The sequence below is a fragment of the Canis lupus genome, chromosome 32 (genome assembly GCF_048164855.1).
Source record: "Canis lupus baileyi chromosome 32, mCanLup2.hap1, whole genome shotgun sequence".
Taxonomy (NCBI): domain Eukaryota; kingdom Metazoa; phylum Chordata; class Mammalia; order Carnivora; family Canidae; genus Canis; species Canis lupus.
Window position 1 is genome coordinate 16,083,381 of NC_132869.1, and position 12,397 is coordinate 16,095,777.

At 35.7% G+C, this 12,397-nt stretch overlaps 1 long non-coding RNA gene across 3 annotated transcripts in view; it reads right to left on the reverse strand.

The window, feature by feature from the left end:
- The window catches only part of LOC140622653 (uncharacterized), a 101,099-nt gene that overhangs the window by 16,329 nt on the left and 72,373 nt on the right, over window positions 1-12,397 (reverse strand). Inside the window, exon 6 of one of the 3 annotated variants that reach the window (XR_012022344.1) lies at window positions 672-781. The exons of the other annotated variants lie outside the window; for them this stretch is intronic. This is a non-coding gene — a long non-coding RNA (uncharacterized lncRNA). Of the gene's footprint in view, window positions 1-671; window positions 782-12,397 lie in introns of those variants that run through there. 3 annotated transcript variants of the gene reach the window in all.

Genomic DNA, 12,397 nt, shown 5'->3' on the forward strand with positions numbered 1-12,397 from the left:
TTTCGCAGGGACAGCAAGGACATTCAGGTAGCCTAACAAAAACCATAATCAAATACAAAAATGCAAGTTATTTATCCTTGTCTGGGGGGTTGAAAATACATGCTTCCCTGTTTCTTTTTGGGGATCCTGTTGGTTAGCTGCTCTCTGCTGTGACTGGGAGGCCTTCCCTCAAATTAAAGACTGGCTAACAGCAAATATGATGAATGATAACTGCTTGAGAAGACTGTAGACCTTGCCTCGGCTTCTCAGAGATGCCGGGACCGGAGGCCTCTCAGCAGTCTCTTGATCTTCACTTGACTGCCCTGTGGGCATGTGCAGGGGTCCATGTGCAGGGTCCCTCCCATCTGGCTCTTCGGCTTGCATTGTAACTGCCGCTTTTACAGGTCAAGCAGACTAAAATTTGCTAGTTTACTATCTTTTTGCTTTCCTGCATGGGAACCCCAATTCTCCTGGAGGTCATGTGGATTTCTCTGACTAAGGGAATGCTCAAAATCAAAAGTACAGGAAAGGAAAGCTCAGGATATTATCAATCTACAAAAAGACAAAGAAAAAATAACTGGAAGGCCACATATCACAATATTAACAGTAGTTATTGATGAGTGTTGATCTTTTTTCCATGTGAGTCTGCATTTTTCAAATTTATTTTTATCATAATGAATCAGAAAGACAATGACACATGTCCGTGAGAATAACTGTGCTTCTCTTTGCAACTATAAGGTAGAGTGAGGAGAGATAAACCACAGGGACTTTTTTGGTTATCACAATGGGCCAGGATCAGGTTCTGTAAGTAATGGAAAGAAATTGCTCAGATGCCATTTTGAACAAAGCATAAAATCAAACTAAATTTGATTTGGTAAATAAGATGCCCTAAGGCCAACCCTACTTAGAGTTACTTTATATTACTCCACACAGGCATGTCTAAATGGGTCCTTTATCACCCTCTAGACTAATTACATTTGATTAAGGGCTTCCTTAAAAGCTCTTCTTTCACGGTGAATTTTAAATGACCACTAACCTCCACTGACTGATGCTGTGGGGTCATCCATGAATTGATTAGGTAGTGCTGCATTGTGCCTTTGGGATACTCATGCTGTGGGGCCCCTGGAACCCTGGCTCCATAAATCAGTGTGCAGGGATGATAATTAAAATATTCTGTTGCTATTTCTGTGCTGTAGCTCCTCTGTGTAATATCATCACCATTTTGTCTCATTCCCAATTGGTGCATTCTCCACTCATCTGGTTTTTCTTTACATTTCTCAAAGGTATCTTGCTCATAGCTGGTTGCCTAATTTAAGGCCATTATCTCCCCCAGGGTTTTATTCCAGAGGGTTTTGTTTTACAGTTTTATACCCACAGAATGGGATGGTAAGAGAAGTAGGGAAGGCAAATGGGTTGGACTATTAGATATGTCAATTAAAAAGAGAAGAATAGATCTTAAAAGTTCTCGTTCCAAGAAAAAAATGTAACTATGCATAGTAACGGATATTAATTAGACTTTGGTGATCATTTTGCAGTATATACAAATATTAAACCATTATGTCATATACTTTAATTTAATGTTATATGTCAATTATATATCAATTAAATAAGAGAAAAACAAATGTCAAGTGAAGTTTGTGGTTGCCTACTCAGAATTTGTTTTTGAACAATACTGAAAACATTGTAAACATAATGATTTTGATTTCAGAATAATCTTTTTCAAGAATCAACAATGAAAAGTGATTACATCTAGTTTTAATATATATTCAATATATACTATATATACAAGTTTAATGAATTTTAAGTGAAGAATATACATATATTTCAAAATACTCCAGATACAAAGGGACTCTTTAGGATTTTTTTGGAATAATTCAATAGAGATTATTTAAACCTTTAACAGTAACAACAAGGACATCCAGCTAGCATAATGAAAACCACAACCAAATATAAAAATGTAAGCTATTTAACCCATATATATAGTATATATACTATATGTATATATACTACGCTATACTGTGTAGCATAGTATATATACTACATAAAAACACTTTTCATATATATATATATATATATATATATATATAAACATATAATCCAAATATATGTATATATGGGTAATCCAAATGCATTTCAAAGTAAACAAAAACTTCAATCTAACAGGCTTTGCTATAAAAATGGTCACTTGTTTGGTACATAAATCTGAATCCAAATTTGGCTCTCGCTCTCACTTAGGTGTCTCTATTTGTGATTCACACACAACCCAGGAGAAAGAATGGGAGAGGGGGGAAAGAAACCAAGGTTCACACAATAAAGGTCATAGAAACAAAAGTTTCAATCAAAGAATCCCAAAGGAAAATAGGTTATAGGGAAGACTATCCACTTAATAAATGTGGCTTTCAAGTCACCTGGGTGGCTCAGTGGTTGAGCATGTGACTTTGGTTCAGGGTGTGATCCCAGCATCCTGGGATCGAGTTCTGATCAGGCTCCCCACACACAGGGAGCCTGCCTCTCCCTCTGCCTATGTCTTTGACTTTCTGTGTCTCTCATGGATGAGTGAATGAATGAATGAATAAATGTCACTTTCTGAGAAGAGGAGAAATTTAATGTTACTTATTGGAAAAACAGAATTCTTTTAGAGGGTTTAGTTGTTAAATAAGCAGGTTCTCTAGCTCTATGCCTATGTTTGGATCCTGGCTCCTCTACAAACTAGTTGTATGACCCTAGGCAAGTTGCTTAACTGTGATATTTTTCCTCAGGAAACTGGGTTGGCTATAGTAGTACTTGACTCATTATTATTAGGAGTCACTAATAAATGTAAAACACTTAGAACAGTGCTTGGCTCATACTAAGTATGTAATAATTGCTAGATCTTATTATTTCTGTACCCTTTAACTGACATTTTGTCAAAACTTTCTTAAGAAAGGTTAGGTGTTGGTGTTAGAAATTTTGTCTGAAGATTGAGATTTTTAAAATTTGTCCTAGTTTTACAGCTGCTACTCAGTTGCTGCACTGTATTTTGAAGTTTCTTTTAAGAATTCATGATAGTCTGGCTATCATCTTTTCCAAACATCCAGCCCATGCTATTAGAATAATAATAGTAATAGCAAATATTTACTGAGACCATTTAAATCCCAGGCAGACTTCTAAGTGCTTTATATGGATTAATACTTTGGTTCCTCATAACAACCCTATAGCATTATCCCCATTTGACAGATGAAGAACTTGAAGTTCATAAGGGTTGAAGTATCTTGTCAGAGATTGCCCAGCTATGAAATGGCAGAGCCATTATTTTTTAAGATTTTATTTATTTATTCATAAGAGACATACAGAGAGGCAGAGACATAGGCAGAGGGAGAAGCAGGCTCCCTGGGGAGCCTGATGCAGGACTTGATCCCAGGACCCCGGAATCATGACCTGAGCCAAAGGCAGACTCTCAACTGCTGAGCCACCCAGGCGTCTCACTAACCAGAATTTTTGAGCTACTGGCCATCAATGACTCTATGAGATTAGTCAGATTGATTAAGTCTGATTCTTTTCAATAATCCAATTAAGTAGAGGCACAAACATTTCTCTGATAGTGGTTCTTGCTGATTTGTCTCCATGTGATTTATCGGTGAGCTGCTCCCTTTCAGTATTGATAGCTTCATACATAAAGAGGAATGTATGTCACATTTTTTAAAACCTCTTGATGCCTTCTGTAGCCTTAGATGGAAATTTGTAACATTGGAACCTTCTTTGTTTCCTCCATTCCTTTGTTTTCCCACATTCAGCCAGCTACTGAATATTCTCCGTTCATTTTCTTATCTTGTATAGGAAAGATTTTGCTAATTTGTGGGAGCTAGGTAGAAAAATTGGCTGGAGTTGTGCCATTGGAACAGTTTGTCAAATATGTAAAGAAGGCCAGGTGTTAGAAATGAAAGCCTTCTTTCTAAAGGACAAATCTCTCAGGATTTCCTTACAGGAGTACATTTGCCCCCGGGTCCTCCACTCTTAATGGTGGACCTTCTGGAGTGAAGCCCAGCCTCAGGAGGAAGATGTGTGGTACCCTGACTACTGGAAATTGATAGTTCAATGTGTCTCAAGGGGTAACTCTGAGCTCTGAGGACTTTATTTCTCTATTCTTTTAAAAAAGATTTTTTTTTTAAATTTGAATTCTTTGAACTTAAATAGTCTAGTTTCTTAGTGTACTCTTTTATTCAATATTTACTTATTTAAACTTCTTTCATCTTTGTTTTATTATCTTTTTATCTAGTCTGAATTTTTAGTTTGCTATCTTGTTTGTTTTATACTGTTATCTTCTTGTATCTAAATTGTATGTATTTGCTTTATACCTGTTTTCAATTTTATTTACACTTTGTTTTATCTTTACTGGCAAGAGAAAAGCAAAGAGGTAACTAGCTGAAGGACAGTTCCTAACCTAAGGGAGAGTGATTGAATTCCTTTATCCTACTAAATATCTCATTAAATAGTCCTTTAAGTTTTCCTCTGTGCTTTATTTTTTCTTCCTCATAATGAAATTTCAACATAAAATATGTGAAGCTAATTATGTAGATTCACCTGTCAACTTCATCTTCTCTTAGTTTACCCTGTCTTTCTAGGATAATAATATTTACTTTTAGTGCCAGTGGTTTTGAGTTAGAATTGTGCCATTTCTTCAGAGTGTTGAACCAAACTTCCCAATTGCTTTCTGATCCAAAATTTACAGTTTCTATTTTTTTCATAACTGCTGGATATTAAAGAGGCCTTGCATGCAAATCATGAACCATTGATAAAAACACAGGTGGGGTGGGTCCTTCAGAATAATCTCCCACAGCATGTTTAATCCTCCCTTAATATTCCAACTGTTCTCTCCATTCTTTCCCAGGGCTCAACCCCATAAATTAGAACCCTCACTATGATTCAGGAAGCACTCTGATCACTGGATAACTTGTCTCTCCAGCTTGAGTCTCCTTCCCTAGTGTTTCTTCCTTGTGGAATGCTTTCATGTCACTTTTCTTGAAATACATCCCTCTTCTCAAATGCCTCCACGAGTGCCCCATGGCCCATGCAAGGAGTCCAAACGCCTCAGCCTGGGGTTCAAGGCCTTCAGGTTGTCTCCAGCCTCCTTTTCCAAACAGATCTCTAATTCTCTCCCTCACATTAGACAAAATAATCAAACAATAGTTTGCTAGTCTTCATTCATGGCTCAAATGTTTCCATGGTGGTTTTTGTGCTCATGTGCTGTTTTTTAACATATTTTTTCTCCATTTGTGAATGTCAATATTGTACCTCCTTAAAAGCCCCTTTCCCACTTTTGACTCCTCTTCATGAAAATAATCACCTTTTCTGTGATGTTCCCTGGAGAAATACTATTTTATAGGATTAATGAGGGTTTTGGCCCTACACGGCCCTCAGTTCAAATTCTTACTGCACTATGTGTTAATTATTTGACCCAAGGCAACTTATTTAACTTTTAGAGCCTTGTTTCCACATCTCTCTCTCTCTTTCTCTCTCTCTCTCTCTCTCTCTCTCTCTCTCTCTCACACACACACACACAGAACTTCAATTCCTGAAGCTAAAATTCTCATTTGAAATAGCCAAGCTTCCTACTTTTTCTGATTCTATCTGGATCTAAGAGGATTTTTTTAAAAGATTTTATTTATTTATTCATGAGAGAGAGAGAGAGAGAGAGAGGCAGAGACACAGGAAGAGGGAGAAGTAGGCTCCATGCAGGAAGCCCGATGCAGACTCCATCTGGGACTCAGGCCCTGAGCCAAGGGCAGACACTCAAGCTCACCCACTGAGCCACCCAGGCCTCCCGAAGAGGATTTTTATATATGGAAATATACCTCTTTGTCTGAGAAATGTCAAGGTCATCCTAGACAGACTATCTTAAACAAGTCAATTTGCATAACCATCTTTATACTATTGAGGTCTATTTGCAGGCCTTCAAACTGTGCAAATATGCTGACACCCAGTATATTAAGTAACAAAAATAGTTAAAAGCATTAAAGTTTTTAACTAAAAAAAGCGTTGGAAGTGTTGTTAGTTGAGCAGGAAACTCAAACACATACAGGGAATTTGAGGGACAAGGGGCTTCTTTCAGAAGATGAAGAGAGGGTACAATGAACAATTAGCTTGGAAATAAACACATCAATGAATGCAAGAAAAGCAAGGATAACTTCTATCTGATTATTCCAGTTTTATGATGGGGCTATTTCATCAAAGGAATTTAGCCAGTGGGGCACAAACTGACATGGGCACGGTTGTACCTGGTGCAGCACAATCTGCCTAAAGGTATAAAGGCAGAGGGAAAATTGAAACAGAACTAGAAAGAGACAGCAGTGTTTTAAGCGAGGAATAGTCAGGGGTGAAAGCTGGTTTTTAAGTGGAAACATACCTATCTCCAATTTATCTAGGTTAGTATCACTTTAGGTTGAATAAAAACAGACTGGAAGGGGTGGTACATATTTTGAAAAATACTTATTCTTCACAGGATGTATTTAACAATGTGGAGATTTCCCTGTCTCCTCCTCCTTCCTAAGAATTGAGGGACCTGAGAGACTTGTAGCTTTCTTAGTAAATGGAATATACAGAAGGTACTATGGGCTGAGAGGAGAAGGAGGAAAGAAGGCAAAGTGCTAGAGTATCAGAGACTGTGGCTTTGTGAGGAAAGCTCATTGTTATATTTGAAGTATTTTTAAAATATCACCAATTATAGTATTTATGTACTATATATACACATATATATGTATATATATTAGAGAAATCCTACTAATATTACATATATGCATACTTATGTATGTTTCTATAATAATTTTAGCTTTATAATCGGAAGTATTATATATATAATATATATGCAAATTACTGGGGCCTAGTATATGCTAGTTTATTGTTATCTAAAATACTTAAAGTAACCCTGCAAGATAGACACTTTAGATTCAGTGACTTTTGTTAGTTGACTGAAACTATGCTTTTTTTAAACTAATGTTTTCATTGTAAATCTAGTTCATGCACATGCTGGAGTCCCCAGGCTACTCTATTTCTGCTACTGAAGCTCCTGGCTCCTCCTAGCACCTGTTGATGACAGCACCCAAGGGGTCAGGTGTTGTTTTCACTTTGGCTTCTGAAACGTTACATAACAATAAGCAAAAAATGGTCAAAAACAATAATAAATAATGCAGAAGTTGGCCCTTGTGGTGAGCAGTGCTGAATCTTAATAACTGAACTGAAGGCCAGAGTGTCTTGCCTAGGGATAAGCATGATGCTAGCTTAGCAGTCTCTGGCTGGCTCTGAAAGTAAACGTCCATAAATCTGGAACCAGACAGGTAGTGAAAAGGGTTGAAAAGGAGGAGGGCCAGCATTAGGGAAAGAAAGTTCAGTGAAGTGAAGAAAAGGAGAACAAAGACTGGGGAGAATAACACACTGTGTGGTAGGACCCAAGAGGATAACGTTGTTCTGTCTGCAAACTGTCATGGACATACCATAGCTCCGGTGTGTCCTGAAACTGGCAGGGCAGTGACATGCACCTCTGAATGAACTGCATCTTTTCCTGGCCTGATTTTCCTCATCCTAGTCAAATTATTTTATGAGTAGAGATACACCCTTTGTATACATACCTATGACATGGATATATACTATATACTCTAAAATTGAATAATTCATCCTTTTTAAGCTTGGTATCATTAATTTTAATGTTTGTCTTTGATAGAACAAACATCCTTCATCTTCATTATACTGAAGTTCTCCCAACCTCTCTCAGAAACACATATCCATTTATGTTTTCAATTTACTTTGTACTATTTTTCAAAAAGTCAGGTCAAGACCTAATTTCTAAAGCAATCTTAACAGTGCTTTATTGTTCACTAGTGACTTATATGATTAAGGAATCTATCAGGATTTTTTTTGTTGTTGTTCTTTCTATAGCATCTCCTTTGCCAATATCTCATTCTCTGTGTTTGCAGTTCAGCATCTTGAATAAAAATTCTTATAACAAATGGGTGTTATACTTTAGAGAAATGGCAGCTCCACTTCAATAGCCACATAATTTCTTAGAATTTGTGCTCTCTTATTGTGAACTTCAATCATCTAAATATAAAAAGGCATTCAAATTCAAACACTTAAATATAACATCTACCTGAAATTAATAAGGCTCTATTAATCTTTCAGGCATAAGAACGATGCCCAAACATTCATTCTTAAAAAGAAAATCCAAATAATTCATCAAAAAAAAATAAATGGGACTGAACGGTTGATACTAATATTATTAGATTACTGAATAAGCCACTTTGTGGGAACATTATGGAAGCTACAAAGAGGTGAGGAAAGAAGACAGAGAGTGTGACACAGCCATAGATCCCATCTACTTTTAGATTGCCAATAAAGAGCAATTCAGTTCAAGGCATACAAAGTAAAGATCTTTTTAAATCCTCAATTTACTGGTTGCGTGCATGCCTTGTGGCAGGTTTAGATAGGAAAATAGGCACTTAAAGGGACAGTAAATGGACAGAGGAAATGGACTTCTTATTAAATGAAATGGCATTCATTTAGCATGAATGCTAATGGCACTGGGACATGCGGAGTCTGAAATGACTGTGCTATCGCCCTCGTTAGATCTTATGTGCTAAAGTAACACTGATGTGGAAAACATGAAAGTATTGTCATAGTGGAACAGATAACTCCATGATGCATGGCTTGACAGGAACTGACTGTACGACCTAATTACATATTAATATTTTCTTCAATTTCATATACTGCCTTAAACTGTATCATGTAATAAGCCAAAGCTGAGTAATATCTAAAAATTAATATGTTAAATTCCCTGCCAATTAGGAGAAGGCTACTGCATCATAAGCTTTCCATTTGTGCTTAGAATTGTCCTTCATGAAGAGAATATATTAGTTGAAACAATCCTATGATGTTCTTTTAGGAAAGAGATGTAGACTGTTGACATAGAAAAAAAATCGAGTGCTAAATATATATAGCATCCAATATAATTTTAGATAAGAGAAAATAGTCTTAAATGACAGATTCAACTAATAATAAATGAAGTAAGCATATATATATTTAGTATTAATAACTATGAATCCTATCATTTATATTGAAATGTTCACTTGGGAAGTGTCTACTAAATTTGTTTGCTTTTCATTTATTTATCTATTCATGCATTAATTTCTTTTTCAATTTTTTAAAATAAATGCTTCTAGCAGCTTATAAGACTACTGTAAATTATAATTTGGAAAAAAATATAATTCATTGCCCCAAGAAAGACCAGGAAATACATAACAGGTAGAAAAATACTTTCTAAAATTAATTTTTAACAAGTGACTTAGAGCTTCCAAGTGGCCAGAGCAAAAGAAATGGAAATATGATTGATTATATAATTTTATTCTTAATAAGGAGAAAGAAATATCAGTTTTTGAGAAGAAACATTTTTTTTTCCCTTGGACTTTGGTCTGAACTATATTTTTTGAGTACATCTTCTCAAATAATAATTGGGTCATGTATTGGTAAATGCCATTAGCTATCTCAACATGGTGAATGCAATACTAATTTACATAGCATTTATATATATTTCTTTTTGATTTGATATCTATTTGTTTCACCATAGTCCTGGCTTGGTAGCCACTCTTCTCTAGTGACACTTGTCTCCCATCTTTAGAGGAAGATATCAATTACTCAATTACTCATCCACACACTCTGTTTCTCTAATTCTTACTTTAAAAATTGTTCTACACACAGATTATATCACAAAACATGAAATGCATGCCAACTTTTCAAATGATAATTGATATCAGAGAACTGTGAAATATCTTCCCAGATATAAAAAGATGCTTTCACTATGTAATTAAATTAATCAAAATTTTACATTTGCATCCTGATGGTATAGTTTTAGGTCAGCTGGGTGGCAATTAGGAAGGAAAGCTGGATGTGCAGTGGAGAGAGAAAGAGAAGCAGGAACCCATGAGGGCACACTGGAACTCCTGTTTTTCTCTACTTTCAGCCTCAGTAATGCTGGTGTATCTTGACACAGTGTTACACAGATGTCTGGACCAGGACTTGGAGAAGCTAAGAAAAATGATCTGGCGGGGGGGCAGAGATTGAGGAGTTGTAGGTTTGGGTGCTGCCCAGGTCCACAAAGTGAGCCTTATAAAGTGAAAGTGTACAAGAGCAGCCATAGTGCTTAGACATAGTAACTATTGCAATTAATATGTTCCTCAGGGTATCACCTGTATTCCAAACATACTCATTCGTATTCTCATTGTAGAATAGCAGTCCAACTTGCCCCTTGAAAGTCAAGATCAATCATTCCAGCTGACAAGGTTATTTCCTTCTTTGTCTGTTGAGCATTGAGGAGCTCAAAGTAGCTGGTGACAGTATTAACTTCCAGTTTTAATGGAGTCATGGCTGTATTCTCTGGTGCAAGCATTCTTCCTTTGGGAACTAATCCCTCTGGACTAGCAGACTCAAAGTTGTGGGTTTGGGATGAAAATATTTTCCTAGTTCATGAATAGGGGTAATGAAGAACCACTTCATTCTCATCTTCAATTCAGAGGGATATATTTAGATATTTCAACTTATTGATATCTAAAATATCAATATTTATTTTTATTTCTTTAACTTTATAGAGGTACACTTTGTATATAATAAAATGCATATATTTTAACTATATTTTGGTGAGTTTTCACAAACTTATTTACTGGGTATCAACTCCTACAATCAAGATATAGAATATTTTCCATGACTTTATTTCTTGAAGAGCTCTCTTATGTCTTTTCCCTGGCAATTTCTCCACTCTTTGGCCCCAGTCAACCACTAATCTATTTAATGTCACTATAGATTATTTTTATGTTTTCTATACTTTTATAAAAATAGATCATAGAGTATTTACTCTTTGGCATCTGGACATTTTTTACTCAGGAATTATTTTTCTTTTTAAAGATTCATAATTTTATTTTATATATCAGAAACTTATTCTTCCTTTGAATATTATTCTGTTATGTAAATGTATCACAACTTGTTTATCTATCATTTAGTTTATTGCCATTTATGTAGTTTCCAAGTTTTGGCAATTATAAATAAGTTGCTATGAATATTCTTGCATGTGTCTTTGTATAGACATATTTTTATTTTTATTCAGAAAATACTTGGGCAGCCCAGGTGGCTCAGTGGTTTAGTGCTGCCTTCAGCCCAGGGCATGATCTTGGAGTCCCGGGATCCAGTCCCATGTCAGGCTACCTGCATGGAGCCTGCTTATCCCTCTGCCTGTGTCTCTGCCTCTCTCTCTCTCTCTCTCTCTCTGTCTGTCTCTCATGAATAAATAAATAAAATCTTTTTAAAAAAAAAAAGGAAATACATAGGAAGAGACTTTCTAGATCATATAGTAAGTGTACCTTAGATGATGTTGCCAAACTTTTTAAGAAGTAGTTTATTATTTTTATTCTTTCCAAAATTATATGAGAATTCTAGTTGGTCCATATCTTTATCAAGACTTAGTATTATCAGTCTTTTTAGTATTATTCATTTAAAAAGGTTGACAGTGGTGTTTCATTTTGGTTTTAATTTGCATTGCCATTATCACTGGTGATGTTGAACATTTTCCTGTGCTTATTGGCCATCTGAATTTCTTTTTTCCTAAAGTATCTGTTCAAATATTTTTTACTCATCTTTAATTTTTTGTTTTCTTATTATTGAATTGAAAGAATTTTTTATATGTTCTGGATACCGGTCCATTCATCATTTTATATATGTGTGTATATATTTATAAATAAATATATGTTTTATATATAATTCCATATTTATATATATATAAAATCTCCATCCTTTTGCTTGTCTTTCAATTTATTTTTTTAATTTAAATTTTAATTTATGGGATCCCTGGGTGGCGCTGCGGTTTAGCGCCTGTCTTTGGCCCAGGGCGTGATCCTGGAGACCCGGGATCGAATCCCACGTCGGGCTCCCGGTGCATGGAGCCTGCTTCTCCCTCTGCCTGTGTCTCTGCCTCTCTCTCTCTCTCTGTGACTATCATAAATAAATTTAAAAAAAAATTTTAAAAAAAATAAAATAAATTTTAATTTATTTATTTGAGAGAGAGAGATAGTGAGAGAGAGAGAGAGAGAGAGAGCACAAACAGTAGGGAAAGGGAGAACTAGGCCCCTGACTGAGCTGGGAGCCTGAAGTGGGGCCTGATCTTAGGACCCAGAGATCATGACCTGAGCTTAACCAACTGAGCCACCCAGGTGCTCCATTGTCTTACAGTTTCTTAACCACCATATTAAAAAAACAGAAGGTTTTAATTTCTGTGAAGTTGAATTTATCCAATTTATGGTTCATGATTTTTGAGTGTTATCTAAATATGCTGTTTTAATACCATAGATTTTCCCCTATGATTTCTTGTATAAGTTTTAGAGTTTTAGTTTTACATTTAATTCTATTT